This window comes from Tachyglossus aculeatus, chromosome X1, assembly GCF_015852505.1.
Source record: "Tachyglossus aculeatus isolate mTacAcu1 chromosome X1, mTacAcu1.pri, whole genome shotgun sequence".
Classification (NCBI taxonomy): domain Eukaryota; kingdom Metazoa; phylum Chordata; class Mammalia; order Monotremata; family Tachyglossidae; genus Tachyglossus; species Tachyglossus aculeatus.
This window is the reverse complement of record NC_052101.1, coordinates 55,963,214-55,978,710: the sequence shown is the minus strand read 5'-3', so window position 1 is coordinate 55,978,710 and position 15,497 is coordinate 55,963,214. Positions and strand designations below refer to the sequence as shown.

General features: G+C 43.4%; 1 non-coding gene across 1 annotated transcript; it reads right to left on the bottom strand.

Annotated features, from left to right (window-relative positions):
* Positions 1 to 14,990: 14,990 nt before the first annotated feature.
* LOC119920216 lies at positions 14,991 to 15,128 on the bottom strand. The gene has a single exon (XR_005447974.1). It is a non-coding gene; the product is annotated as a small nucleolar RNA SNORA7 (small nucleolar RNA).
* Positions 15,129 to 15,497: the final 369 nt, after the last annotated feature.

Here is a 15,497-nt window from a genome sequence, read left to right as displayed (position 1 = left end):
TTCCCTGACTAAGCCCTCAATTCCCCTACTCCCTCTCCCTTCTGCATTCCCTTTGCACTTGGATTGCACCCTTTATTCAATCCACCTTCATTCCCACAGCATTTATGTCCATGTCTATAATTGATTTGAATGTCTGTCTTCCCATCTAGACTGTAAGTTCCTTGTGGGCAAGGAACATGTTACCAACTCTGTTCTTTTGTACTCCCCCAAGTGCTTAGTACAGTGCTCTATGCACAGGAAGTGCTCAATAAATGTGATTGATTGATTTTTTTAATTGAATCAATAGACAGTACTGAGGGCCTACTGTGTGCATAGAACTGTACTAATTGCTTGGGAAAATACAATAAAGTTAGTAGACATAATCCTTGCCCTCATACTTGCAATCTAGTAGGTGAAGCCAACACCAAAATTAAAGGTGAAAAGAGTTTGGTTATTACTGAGTCAGAACTTGGGGGATACTCTCTAGGACTGAGTCCTGGATCCATTGCAAGCCCATTCTGGGATTTTTCCTACCTCATCCTACAGCCACAGTTGCCTGACCATAAGCTATAATCAAGCAGCCCAGGCCCTCCACTCTGGAACCCCACTAACTGCTCCCTACCCACAGGAAAGGAATGCTCCAGACTCATGATAGACGCTGGAGCAGAAATGGGGATTGAAGACATCAATCCCACTAACTCTCACATGCCAAGTGAGGACTCTACCTTCTGAGCTTTATCATCCTTCTCCTCTTCCATCCTTCCTCTTTTCCCTTTTCCTCTTTTTCTTTCTTCTTCATTTCTTTCTTTCTTAGGGACAACTTAATAACAGTTTCTTATTGCTGAAGAAGATGGTGATAAACTGTTCTCCATTCTATAGAAAAAAAGGAAATGGGCTCAAATTGCATCTTGAAAGGTCTAGGCTAGATGAAACAAATAACTTTCCATTAATCAATCGATCAATCAATCATCTTTATTGAACATTTACTATATGCCGAGTACTTGGAAGAGCACAATATAACCATAAAACAGAGTGGTGGACATGTTCCCTGCTCACAATGAGCTTACAGTCTAGAGGGTGAATACTTGTAAAACCCTGAAATGGGTTCCTGAGTAAGCGATAGAATCTACCTCCCTGGAGCTGGTTAGGTAAATGACCCACATCAATTTGGGATGGCTTAGGGGTAGTTCTACTTAAAGACGGGGGGATGGACAAAGCTCATTGTCCAGAATGGAACAGAATTGCTCATTTGCCTCTCTATCAAAAAATCCCCAGTATATCTGATGAATGTATTAAAACGGTCAGAGCTTTACAGAGCATTCTTTTCTTAAACCCAGATTTATGGCTGTTTACATTTCATCTCACACTAGCTGTATGCAATGTAATATGTCACCAGGGAAATCTCTTGAGTTTTCCAAACTCGTGGATAGAAAACTGAGTCCAGAGCTGGCTTGAGATTTGCTCCTGAAGAGGATCCAAGTATTCTGGGGCACTGTGGAGCCATCCTGTTCTGCTGGCCTGGAAAGAGATGCTGCAGTCAGGGTCAGCAGGCCCCAACCCAGATTGGCAGGAGAGAACAAAGAGGGCAGCAAGCTGAATGCCAAACCCACTCATTTGCAAATGCTGGGACTCCATGGGCTAAGCTGGGGCCAAGCTGGGATGATTCTTGTGGCTCGGGATGGGCAGTGGAACCTGAGAGCAGACAGCACTCTGGATTTTGAAAAACACACTTTGACATTTAAGTAAAAAAACACATGAAGCCCAGAAGTTGGTCTCTGGGCAAAATTGTTTTCCCCTTAGGTCGAGTTCATTGTTATCCTGAAAAACTTAGTGCCAGCTTTGCTGAGAAATTGAAAAAAAATCCATCAGTTTCCAGCAGTGGTTATCCCTCCTGCCCTTTCCATTCCCCAGCCTTGTCCATACTTACCTATGTCAGGATTCATTTCGGCCCAGCCCAATTTATTTCAGGTCCTGGGTGGAGCGATCTGTACTTATATGCGTGGCTGCTCCAGGGCCTTGGTTACTACTCCATCGTCTTGCTACATTGTCAGAGGAACCAGCTCCTGTCAGGTCACAACTCTAATCCTCCAAGATCTGTGGGGTCTCCTCCCAGAACCAACAACTATGGTCCTTATCCAGTACCACCTCCTCACTGTCTCCAACCCAGTATTTCTGGATTGCTTTTCAGATCTGGCCCAACATTTTGAACTTCCTGGTCCAAATACAGTTTGGCAACAATTATTTGTTTATTTATTTGTTGGTTGGATTGTCTGTTTGTCAGCTTAGCCAAAGTTCCTGTGGTTTCTCTGGCCCCAAAGAGACTGAGATCCTCAGGCCCTAGAGCCTTTTTCCAGCACCAGAACCATTATAATAATAATAATAATATTGGTATTTGTAAAGGGATTACTGTGTGCCAGGCCATGTCTACCAACTCTGGTATATTGTACTTTCCCAAGCGCTTAATACAGTGCTCTGCACAGAGAAAATGCTCAATAAATACAATTGATTGATTGAAGTATGATTGATTGATAGCTGAAGATGTTACTCAGGATGCCCTGGGAGCTGCTTTGGAGTCACAGGGCAAGTGAGGATTGAAGGTTAGAGTGGCAGGATGTCAGAAGTCTAATTCAAAACAGGATGAAAACAATTTCTAGATGGTCCCCTGTTCCATTACTTGGTTTCTGAACAAAGCAACGGTATTCCCACAACGTAGGTAGGAATATGGAGATGGGATTCACTAACCCCTCAGGAGTGGCCCTCCAGCCTTGCCTGATGTTAGCACCCTGGCCTCACTCTGTAAATTCTAAGGTAACATTACTGGTACACAGGGGAGTTATTGCCTTTTCACTCCACTGGTTGAATTTCCCAAGGACAGTGGAGAACATCTTTCAGCCCTGCATGTGATTCAGGTTTTATCCAGAACAGCAGTCAGCACCGTGTGTAAAGAATCCATTTTCTGGGCAGATGCAGCCAGAGACCCTTCATAATATTTTGGGGGACAAGGCCACATGTGGTTGAATCTTTGGAAAATGTCAGTCATGACATGGCTGTGGGTCTATTTGTAGTTAAACCGAATTCACTGTATCTGTAGACCCAATGGCGAATGTGGATGGGCCCCGTTGTACTTTTGAGATGGGGTACTCAAGAATGAGTGATAACTGGTACTTTCAGGGTTCCAGTCCCTGTTTCCAACCCAGAGGGTACCAGTAATGCATCTTTCTGGCAAGATCAAAGAGACCATGACAATGGAGAGCACTGGAAGGAAATCATCCTTGAAATAAATGGAAAGCACATTAGTTGGCCCAAAAAGAGGTTTGAAGAGCACCTTGCAAGGGATGCCAACCCCAATAACAAATGAGTCTTCAAATATATCCAAAGCAGGAAACTGACTAGGACTCAGTAGGGCCTCTTGATGATCATCTGGTAAAAGGTGCACCTAGGGATGAAAAGTACGTAGCCGAGAGGCTAAATTAATTCTTTAGCGAGGTTTTTATATCCTAATTTTTCCATATCCTAGTTTTTTTTGTAGCAGATGGTTCAGAAAAACTATCAGATTATGTGACCATACAGGGTGTTTTAGACCAAATCAATAAACTAGGTTCAAGTAAATTACTAAAAACAACAATCATTCACATTTATTGAGCAGAGCACACAGTACAACACAGTACTTTAATGTGTGGGGAACATGGGATTAAGCATTTAGGAGAGTACAAAAGATATAGAAGACATAATTTCTGCCCTCCAGAACCTTAAAAATTAGCAGGTCTAATTTTATCCACTGTTATCCACTTGGGAGTTCTGAATGAATACAGGGAGAATTTTACAGAATTCTAGGCAGGGATGTGTAACCAATTTTCACAAACAGTCACTGTTCTTGAGGACTGGTGGATTACTTATATTGTTCATGTAACCAACCTCCTACAACTGCCTGAGATGGAATCCCGGGCTCAGTGGACCTTAGGTCTGACCCAGTACTTTATTTCTTCTACTCATTTTTCTTAAGGTGGCTCCCTCTGCTTTCTTCCCATACTCTTAGGTATAGAAAGTGTCATGCAGCTGTGCTTCAGTGCCTTATCAGCCAGGAGAGGGAGTTCAAGACCTGCTATGCTCACTTAAGGGGTACTCAGTTTTGTCTCCTTGAGAATCAAAGGAGCGCCTCCCTGCCTTCTGTATCTCCCCTCTCCAGTCCGTACTTCACTCTGCTGCCTGATTCATTTTTCTAAACAAATGTTCAGTCCATGTTTCCCTACTCCTCAAGAATCCCCAGTGGTTGCCTATCCACCACTGCATCAAACAGAAACTCCTCTCCATTGGCTTTAAAGCATTCAGTCACCTAGCCCCCTCCTACCTCACCTTACTGACCGTGTACTACAGCCCAGCCCACACACTTTGCTCTTCCAAGGCCAATCTACTCACTGTACCTCAATCCTATCTCAATGTCGACCCCACGCTCACCTTCTGCCTCTGGCCTCCCCCTATATATTCAACAGACCATCACTCTACCCACCTTCAAAGCCTCATTAAAAGCACATCTCCTCCAAGAGGTCTTCCCTAAGCCCTCATTTCCCCTACTTCCTCTCCCTTCTGTCACCTTTACACTTGGATTGGTAGGTAGCCATTACTGACCCCACCCTCAGCCCTACAACAGTTACAGGCATATTTGTAATTTATTTAAATATCCATCTGCCCCTCTAGAATGTAAGTTTCTTATGACCAGGGAACGTGTCCATCAACTCTCCCAAATGCTGAGTACAGCTCTCTGCACACAGCAAGTGCCCAATAAATATGACTGATTGATAGTAGAAGTAGTAGCAGTAGTAGTAATAGTAGTAGTACTAATAGTAGTAATGGTGGCATTAGTAATAGAAACAGTAGTAGTAGTGCTGGCAACAATTGTAGTAATAATGACATTTACTGAGCATCCACTGAGTCCAATGGACTGTACTGAGCACTTGGGAAAGGAAAACAGAATCACAAGACACGTTCCCTGCCTAAAAGTATCTTACACCTTAACAGAAGAGCCAGACATAAAAACATAGTGAAATAAGAAAAAATAATTGAATATACAAGTCAATATACCCAGAAGTGCTGAGGATGGGTATAAATAAATACATAGGTGCTGTGGGTGGCTGTTAGGTTAAAGTGACTTACAGTGTTGGGAATTAATTAGGGAAGACTTGTTAGAGGAGGTGGGATTTGGGGAAGGCTTTGAAAATTAGGGATGGATGAGAACAGAAATCTGGGAAATTTGAGGGGGGAAAGAATTCAAAGATGGGAAACAATGTGAGCAAAGGGTTGGAGGAGACAGGATCAAGAATGAGGGACAGTTAGAAGGTGAGCTTGAGAAGAATAAAGAATGCAACCTGGATTATATAAGGGGAATAGAGCTGTTAGGTGTAGAGAGCTGTGGAAAATTTCAAAGCCAATGGTCAGGAATCTTTGTTTGTTATGTAGGGAGATGAGCTGCTATTGGAGGTTTGCCAGGAGTGGAGAAACGTGTGCTGAGCAAAGTTTCAGGAAGATGATCTGGGAAGCAGCAAGGTCTAGTGGAGAAAGCACATGCCTGGGAGTCAGAGGACCTGCATTCTAGCCTGGCTCCACCTCTTGCCTAATGTGTGACCTTGGACAAGTTATTTGACTTCTCTCTGACTGTTTCCTCATCTGTAAAATGGTACTTCAATACCTATTCTATAATCATCATCATGATGAGCTCCATGTGGAACAGGGATTGGGTCCGATTTGATTATCTTGTAACTAGCTCAGTGTTTAGTCAGTGCTTAGAACAGTGCTTTGTACATAGCGAGTGCTTAATAAATGCCATTATTATTATTACCACAGTTATTATTTAGTATGGAAGGAATGACCCTCTCAGGGTCACATGTGGAGAGCTTCCAGTACTCTACCAGTCTCAACTATGGGAAGGAGAGTCAAGCAGAGGCATATGCATTCCATTCCTAGCTTGGGCAGTGACTAGCGAGTGGAAGGCAATTTGCTACAAGTCAAAACTCCCCTGTGCTGGGCAGTAGCGGCATGGGAGAGAGTCGAGGGCGGAGACTCAAATTTACCGTGTGAAGGAGGCAATGGTTAACCACTTTTGTATTTTTACTAAGAGAACTCTATGGATACACTACCAGAACGATTGCAGATGGAGGTGGGTCATTCTGGGAGAGATGTGTGCATGACGTCGCTATGGGTCGGAGAAGAGTCGACAGCATAAGACGAGACAATGGATGGAATGAGGAAGATGCTGGAGGTAGGGAGACAAGCGAGGAGGCTGATACAGGAGCTGGCCAGCCTAAAGGAGAATCACAGTATGAGTCTGCTAGCAATTTCTGCTTCATTTCTTCCCTCTCCAAGGCCATTACCCATTTTGGGACTACAGGGCCTGGGGTTCAAGAGTTAGAATCATGAGTAGGAGAACTATTCCTATGGATAGGCTGGTAGGAGGAATGTCAGTATCAGTATCCACACTATTTACTCAAGTCCTATGGTGTACAGAAAATTGTAATAGGTGGTTAGGGAACATAAAGAAATAAAAGACACTATCTCTGCCCTTAAGGATCTTACAATTTTGTGGAGGAGACGATAGTCACTTAATCATATTTATTGATCACTTACTGTGTGCAGAGCACTGTACAAGTGCTTGGGAGAGTACAATATAGAAATAAAACAGACACATCGGTTGCCCACAGTGAGCTTACAGTCTAGAGGGGGAGACAGACATCAATCCAAATAAATAAATTACAGATATGTGCATAAGTACTGTGGGGCTGGGAGGGCAGATGAATAAAGGAAGCAGGAAGGAGTGGAAAGTGAGAAATAGGAGATTAGCAAAAGAGGTGAATATAGTGTGGGCTGAACTGTAGTGGAAGGATTGTTCACCTAAGTAAGAAGAATTCAGTATATGAAGTGATTTGAAATAGATGACCAAGAAATTTTGTTTCAGGCAATCAATCAATCATATTTATTGAATACTTGCTGTATGGAATACAGTTAAGTGCTTGGGAGAATACAAAATAACAGAGTTGGTAGACATGTTCCCTGCCCAGTCTACAGGGGCAGACAGGCATTAAAATAGATTGCAAATAGGGGAAATACAGTAGTTTCATTTGAGAAGCGGTGAGAGTAATAAGAGGTTTTTGAGGAGGGGAAGTGATTTTTCTCCTGTGTGAACCAAGGAATTGCAGAATCCTGGAGCTGGAAGAGATCTTGAGACTGTATACTCCTTGTGGACAGGAACCGTGTCTACCAACACTATTGTATTGTACTCTCCCAAGTGCTTAGTGCAGTGCTCTTCACACAGTACATTCTCAATAAATATCATTGATTAATTGAGAGGTCACCTGACTCCAGGCAGGTCAATGACTAAATCATTAGACAAATGGTGTCTATTTTTTTCCTTAAAGAGACCCCCACAACCTCCTTCACTATCATATTCTAGTGTTTTCTCATCTGAAAGAGCCTCCTCAGTAATTTGGAGGTGCTGGTGGGAATTCAGCAAAGAATGTGGTGTGGAATTATCTTCACATGTGTGTCTCCCCCTCCACTCCTCCCGCAAAAAATGTTCACATGGCATAGTGGAAAGAGTATAAGCCTGGACGTTAGGGGCCTTGGGTTCTAATTACAGCTCCGACAGTTTTTTTGGTTTTTTTAATGGGATTTGTTAAGCACCTTCTATGTGCCAGGCACCGTACTAAGCACTGGGGTAGGTACAAGCTAATCAGGTTGGACACAGTCTTTGTCCCACACAGGGCTCACAATCTCAATCCCCATTTTACAGATGAGGTAACTGAGGCACGGAGAAGTTAAGTGACTTGCCCTAGGTCACACAGCAAATAAGTGTCAGAGCTGAGATTAGTACCTAGGTCACTCTGATTCCCAGGCCCATGCTCTATCCACTAGACCATGCTGCTTCACTTTCCTGTCGTGTGACCCTGGGCCTCATCTTCCTCATCTGAAAAATAAGGATTCAATACCTGTTCTCCCTCCTACTTAGTCTGTCAGCCTCATGTGGGAAACAGTACTGTGCCTGACCTGATTGTCTTGTATCTAACCCAGTGCTTATTAGAGTGCTTGGTACAGATTAAGGGTTTAACGAAGGCCACAATCATTATTATTGTTATTATTGTTCTTGGGGGCTCCAGTGAATGTTCAAAGGATCTCCTATGGGAGTGGATAAGGCCTTTCCTTGCAAAGAAGGTGGTGACACCAGGGTTATAATTAAAACTCCAACATGCTTCTTTTTGTTCTTTCTACATTCACTGTGTTGCTTGGAGACTGAAACTTCCATCTTATTAGTAATGAATACAGTTTAACTGAACATGGAGTCATCTGTTTGCTGTGCTATTCACTTTTGCTTTCTTTATTCTAGATAAAGGCACCCTTTTAACAATTCCCCTATCCTCCACATTCCTGATACCCTCTCTCTGTTGCTGCAATGACCACAGAGCCACCCAGAATCCTCCCCTCTCTCACCACCCTCCAGTGCTCTTATGCTGATTCAGAGGTGAGGCTGGGATAACAGGGGCATAGTCATTGCACCCATAGAAATGACAGTGGAAGAGTGGAAGGACAGAGTGGTTGGGACAGGAAAAAGAAGGAAAAGGTATAAGTACAAACCATCACTGACCCAAATCTGTGGCTACAGACCAGACACAGCAAGAGGTATAAAAGCCTGGCAAAGAAACTGGTCTCCCTCTCTGTCATCTTACACCTAGGTCTAGAAGCATTGAGTGTCTACTGTGTGTAAACCACTGTACAAAGCTCTGGGAAAGTAATACAAGGATGAGATAGAGATCCCGACTCCCAAGGAGTACCGGATCTAAGAGTAAGACTGGGCCAGGGATTAGGGTCTTAGCTCCTTACAACTCGATCCAGCAATCACAGAAGTGACAGTTGCAGCCATGGTGGGGGCCTTCCCAATGTTCTAAAAGTTGAGAAGGACTCAGGCTGCTGCTGTCTGACTCCCTTTCTGGTTGGAGCAGAGATGTTTGGGCCACCAAATTTGAAATCCTCACACTGAGAAGAGCAAGCCTCTCCATGAACTTCTCTTCCTAAGGTGGATGACAGCAGCAGAAGTTGTTTTATAGCAATACTGCACAACACTGTATCATTGGTAGCAGATCCCATAGGCCTGTGAGTCTCTCTCCTCACCTAGATCTTTTGATGTTGAAACTATCAACATTGAAAGCTCAAATATCCTACAAGGAAAAATTGACCTTTTTTTCTTGCAGAAAGAACCCTTTAAATAGTTTAAACTGAAGAAGGAACAACCACAATGTTTTTCCATGAGAATCATGTGTTCTTTTTTGTTTTTTTTTCCAACATGTTATCATGTGTTTTAGCTTCCTGCTTGCCAAAGCCATCTAAGGGAGAAATCAGACCACCAACAAAACCAATGCACCCTGTTAAGAGGAACTTTCCAGTCTTATCATGCAGCAATGCTGGCTTAAGGTTCTTTGAACTATAGGCACATGATTGCTTCCCATGTCAGCAGGGAACAGCCCCACCCAGAAACCAGATAGATGCTTCACTTTTACTAGGGCCTACTCCTGGGAAGAAAAGCCATAGGATATAGGGTTGTAAACAGGTGGTATCTCCCAAGATCTTAGATTCAGTTTTTTTTTTAAAGATCCATGTTTTGATCCTTTTTTAAAGATCCATGTTTTGAGCTGGGTGGGAACAGGGAAAAGAGGAAGAAGGGCCAGGCGCCTGGGGAGAAGTTGGTCTACAGGCTTGGGGAGTGTGGTGTGTTTGTCTACAATAAATCTTTGATAGACCTGATTGTGCCATGAGAGGGAAAATAAAGTGGCTGATTCATGGAGGTGCACTGGGCCTCTTAAGCCTCAGGTGTTGGGGACAATCAGCCCCTCCCAAATGAGACAGTCTGGCCCTTTGGAAACTGGGGTAATAGTTTTGTGCATGTAAGTGGAAGTCTCGGACCTCTTTGACCTGCATCTGATCCCCTATACTACCCTTGGGGTCAAATCTTTTGCAGATTGTCAGGGAGCGTATTCTGGGAGCTCAGGGCTGGATTAGCTCTGGAATTCTTACCAGGAAGTCCTGGGAAGGAGCCTGAAGGCGGATGGTGGTTTCAAGCATGAAAGTTCTGTTGCTTTTGCCACCCCACTCTAACTAGCTCTGAGACAAGATTCTCACAGTCTGGAGGCAGAATGGCCCTGTGGCTCAGAGCCAGTTAGAGCAGTGCTGGTGGAAGGAAAGAAACTTCCCTGAGTCTAGGGACTCAGCTCACACTGGCCTACTTGAGGGCCAGTCTACTGAGAGTTTCCTCATATATTGCCTGGACAGTCCAGCCCTGCAAGAAATCTGAGAGTCCAGAGCTTTCTAGTAACAGCAACACATGACTTCAGTTCTCCTATGCCACTGGATTCCTATGCTACATTGTCTGAGAGCCCATGCTGTTCCCACTAACACCTCATCCTAGGGCTCTGCTCCCAACCTGCCTTTCCTGGCAAGGCAGGGCATGAGTGAAGTGGCAGCATTGTCTCCAGAAATGTTAGAATGTTAGGAAATCATTGACAGTGGTTTTGTATCTTTATTTACTTGCATCTCTATGTATTCGATTCTGATGTCAACCGCCTGGTCTCCTTTTTAGACTTGAAAGCCACTGAGGGCCAGGAACTGTGTCTTATTCATCTTTTATTGTATTCTTCCCCAGTGCTTAGTACAGTGCTTTCCATATAGTAAACCCTCAGTAAATACCACTTAATGAATGAACCACAACAGCAACCTGTGGATCATTGATAGCAAAGGAAAAAGCTTTGGATTCCCTCTCTCTTCTTCCTATGTGTGCAGAGGGGTATTTTCCATCCCTTCCTTCCCACATAGCTGAAGAATAATTACTGTGAGGCTCTGCCCAGGAGACCAGAACATGGACTTCAGCTCCTAACCATGAAGAATGTACCAGCCATAATCCCATCACACTGAATAGAATGTAGCCGTAGCTTTACATGACAGTATAATGACAGATTAATCTTGCAGAACTCTATCAGCCCATAAAATAGTTCTACTAGTCTACCCTTTCCCTAGGAGGTACCAAAAACCAAATGAAATCGGCATTCATTCCTAGCCACTTGGCACAAAATGTTTCTTTCCCGTGGCAAGTGAGAGAATGGTTATTTACATGCTGACAGGATTCCTGTGAAGTTCTCATCCACTCCTCACTACTCACTCTACTAGTACTCACTAGTACTACTCTACTAGTACTACTACTAGTACTAGTACTACTCTACTAGTACTACTAGTACTACTCTACTAGTACTCACTAGTACTAGTACTCACTCTACTAGAGTAGAGTACTAGAGTACTCTACTCTACTAGAGTACTAGAGTACAAAGCTAAGTATGATTTGGCTATGGGAATAACCAGTTAAAATTGTTGTTCACCTTCCTGGGATTATCTTGAAGTAATTAATCTCTTGTTTCATGCCGTCGAGTCATCTCCGACCCATAGTGACATCATGGACACATCTCTCCCAGAATGTCCCACCTCCATCTGCAATCATTCTGGTAGTGTATACATACAGTTCTCTTGGTAAAAATACAAAAGTGGTTTACCATTGCCTCCTTCGCACAGTAAATTTGAGCCTCCGCCCTTGACTCTCTCCCATGCTGCTGCTGCCCAGCACAGGTGAGTTTTGACTTGTAGCAGATTGCCTTCCACTCGCTAGCCACTGCCCAAGCTAGGAATGGATTGAGTATGCCTCTGCTTGACTCTTCCTCCCATAGTCGAGACTGGTAGAGCACTGGAAACCCTCAGGTGTGATCCTGAGAAGGGAAATTAAACTCTAAGGGAGCCCAAATCTTCCAATGCCCAAGGTTACTCCTTGTTAGTGCAATAAATAGACTTTGGGAGGACTATTAATGGCTTAAGTCCTTCATGCTGGTGCAAGAACTTGACATATCCCAACTTGACTACAGCTTCAGACTCCTCACTGACCTCCCTACTTTCTGCCACTCCCCTCTCCAGCTCATGCTTCACTCTGCTTTCTGGGTCTTTTTTCCAAACTATCATTTTGCAAACATCTTCCCACTCCTCAAAAACCTCTAGTGGTTGCCCATCTGACTCCACATCAAACAGATATTATTGACAATTGACTTCAAGGCACTTGATTAGCTCTCTCTCCCTATTTATGTCTGTTCCTCTCCTACTACACCCCAGTTTATGCACTCTGCACCTCTCAAGCCAAGTTACTCACTGTGCCTTTTTCTCATCTCTCTTGCTACCAGCTTCTTGCTCATGCCTTCCCTTCTCCCTCCCCCTTCATATCTGACAAACTAAAGCTCTGCCCTTCTAAAACTCACATTTCCTCCAGGTGGCCTTCCAGGATTAATCGTTCAGCTCCCCACCCTATCCCACCCCCTCATTGTCATTTCAGCACTTTCACAACACTTAAGCACTTGGGAACTCACTCCTCTCTCCCCTTCCTCCTGGTAGCATTTATATTTACTTTAAACTTTATTGCTTTTACCTATTTGTAATTTATTTTAGTGTCTTACTCCCCAAACTACAGTTTAAACTCCTTGAGGGCAGGGGTTTTGTCAACTAACTCCATACTAACTCTATTGTATTCTCCCAAGCCCAAGCTCATTACTGTTTCCTACAGGATAAATGCTCAATAAATACTTTCAATTAATTGATTATGCATATGCTCACACTATAGTAATACACTAATTGGTTCTCTAATAATAATAATAATAATAATGATGGCATTTATTAAGCGCTTACTATGTGCAAAGCACTGTTCTAAGCGCTGGGGAGGTTACAAGGTGATCAGGTTGTCCAATGAGGGGCTCACAATCTTAATCCCCATTTTACAGATGAGGTAAAGTTAATACTCCTCCCCAACTGCCTTACTTAGTACCCGTGAGTAACTTTAAGACCCTGGAAGAATTGGGGTCAGTGTTGGTAAGACTGAACAAAATTAGATTCACAACCTATCCCAGAGAACCAAACCTAATGCCATTCATTTGACCCAACCTCAATCCTGTTTGGTTTGGTGATTGACATTCTGCTGAAAAGGTCGCTGAACTCCCATTGAGTTTGTTTTTGTTTCTGCTTTTTTTTTTTCCTGAGGAGTTCAGAATGCTACAAATGCTTCATTATCTGATGATTCCTGACAAATGCCTCTGATGATCAGTAAAACTGTTACGCTGCTTATAGTACAAATTGTTCATGTCTTTCCCATGTTGCACAAATTTGCAACACACACACACAAATGTGCTAGTAAATGTGTTATGAGTACATACATGTATAATGATGACTTTATTTACATGCTTATTTTTGCTGGACACAGTGGTGAGTCTGATTGAGCATGGCTTAATGGAAAGAGCCTGGGCTTTGGAGTCAGAGGTCATGGGTTCTAATCCCCGCTCTGCCACTTATCGGCTGTGTGACTTTGGGCAAGTCACTTCACTTCTCTGTGCCTCAGTTACCTCATCTGTAAAATGGGGATTAAGACTGTGAGCCCCACGTGGGACAATCTGATCACCTTGTATCTCCCCAGTGCTTAGAACAGTGCTTTGCACTTAGTAAGCGCTTAACAAATACCATCATCATTATTATTATTATTAAATCTGATCCCCCCAGGTTGTATTTATTGACCCCAACCTAAGGGAACATTGTATTTTACCAACAAGATAAGTTCATTGCTCCAATTACACAGCTCATTCTTTACCGAGTGTTTGTACCACTCGATACATACCCCAAGCCAAAGGCAAACAGCTGTTCAGAAAAGAGGCACGTCAACTACATTCCCCTCAGACTGTCTATTCATCTTTGTCAGCATTAGATGTATTTACTAAGCACCCATTCTGTAGAGCTTTGCATTAGTGGCTGGGAAAATTACACTTAAGAAGGGCAGGAGGGCAGAAGGGCAGGGCAAGAGAGTTATTCATGCTACATGGGGTTTGTGGAAGGGGATAATAGGTCTGAGTTTTCCCAATTATGTCATGGAGTAAAAGAGGTGACTTCTGCTCCCATTTGGTTCTTGAGGGGGTGGGGACTTGTGTTTCTGAAGGGGCAACAGTGGGTAAAATGGGGGAGGTTCAGGCCTATTATCCTCCTCTGCAAATCCAATGCTCCACATTTAAGTCTCTCACCCTGACCTCCTTTTAGAAATCTCTATGCAACTGAACTATGTACTCTGATGTTCTCCAGAAAGGATTCCAAATGAAGACATTTCCAAATCACTACTGACTCAGCAAATTGTGAGACAGGGGGCATTTTGCCCTTTTTGCCACCTGGCAAGATGGCACTCAGTTGACTGAAGAAACAAGTTTATTTGGTAATATACCCAATGAAGCCCTGATATATCACATTTGAGCACTGGAGACATGAAAGCACTGAATGGAAAGTGAACTGCATTGTTCAGAATTCAGTGTGGCTTATAGGGAAACACTGTAGGGGGAAGAGTATATACTAACATGGATTTGCTAATGGCTCAAGTATCCACTTAAGATGAATTATTAGAGAATCATCTCTGAGAAATGATTTCTCTGTCCCTAGGATAAGCTCAAACTCCAGGAGTTTATACCACATTTCAAGGACTGTATTACCTTAAAAAAGTACTCCAAGAATTTTTTAAAAAAGCAAAATACAGCTGGGCTTTTGTCAAACTGTAATGCCAGTGAGGCACCAAACTCCACACCAATTTGAAGGCTGCTGTAGTGTCCAATCTCCTGTAAGACTGTGTGACCTCGATCTTCTACAGAAAACACATCCAGCTTCTAGAGCTGTTCGACCAGTGCTACCTATGTCCCATCTTGTCTGGTCTTGTACTGTTGAGTCATTTCTGAATCATAGTGACTCCATGGACACATCTCTCCCAGAATGCCCTGCCTTCATCCGCAATCATTCTGGTGGTATATCCATAGAGTTTTCTTGGTAAAAACATGGAAGTGGTTTACCATTGCCTTCTTCTGCGCAGTAAACTTGTGTCTCTGCCCTCCTTTTTCTCCCATGCCGCTGCTGCCCTGCACCAGTGAGTTTTGACTTGTAGCAGATTGCCTTCCACTCACTAGCCACTGCCCAAGCTAGGAATGGAATGGGTATGCCTTTGCTTGACTCTCCCTCCTGTAGCTAAGACTGGAAGAGTACTGGAAACTCTCCAGGTGCGATCCTGAGAGGGGGAACTATGCCCCATACTCATCATCAAATGACAGACACAAGATTACCAATTATGAGGTCTTGAAATGCAGGAACACAGTTCCACCAGCCAGGATGTAGAAGGAGAATGGAGGCCCAAGGGGTATATGTCTATATCGGCTAGCTAGAGATATATAAAGAAAGCTAGATCCAGGACTTTGGATGATGCTCTTTTTTACTATCACTATTTTATGATATTTCTTAAGTGCTTATTAGGTGCCAGGCACTCTACTAATTGGTGAAGGGGTTACAAGCTAATCAGATTGGACACAGTCCCTGTCCCACCATGGGGCTCACAAGTCTTATCCTCATTTTACAAATGAGGTAACGGAGGCCTAGAGAAGTGAAGTGAC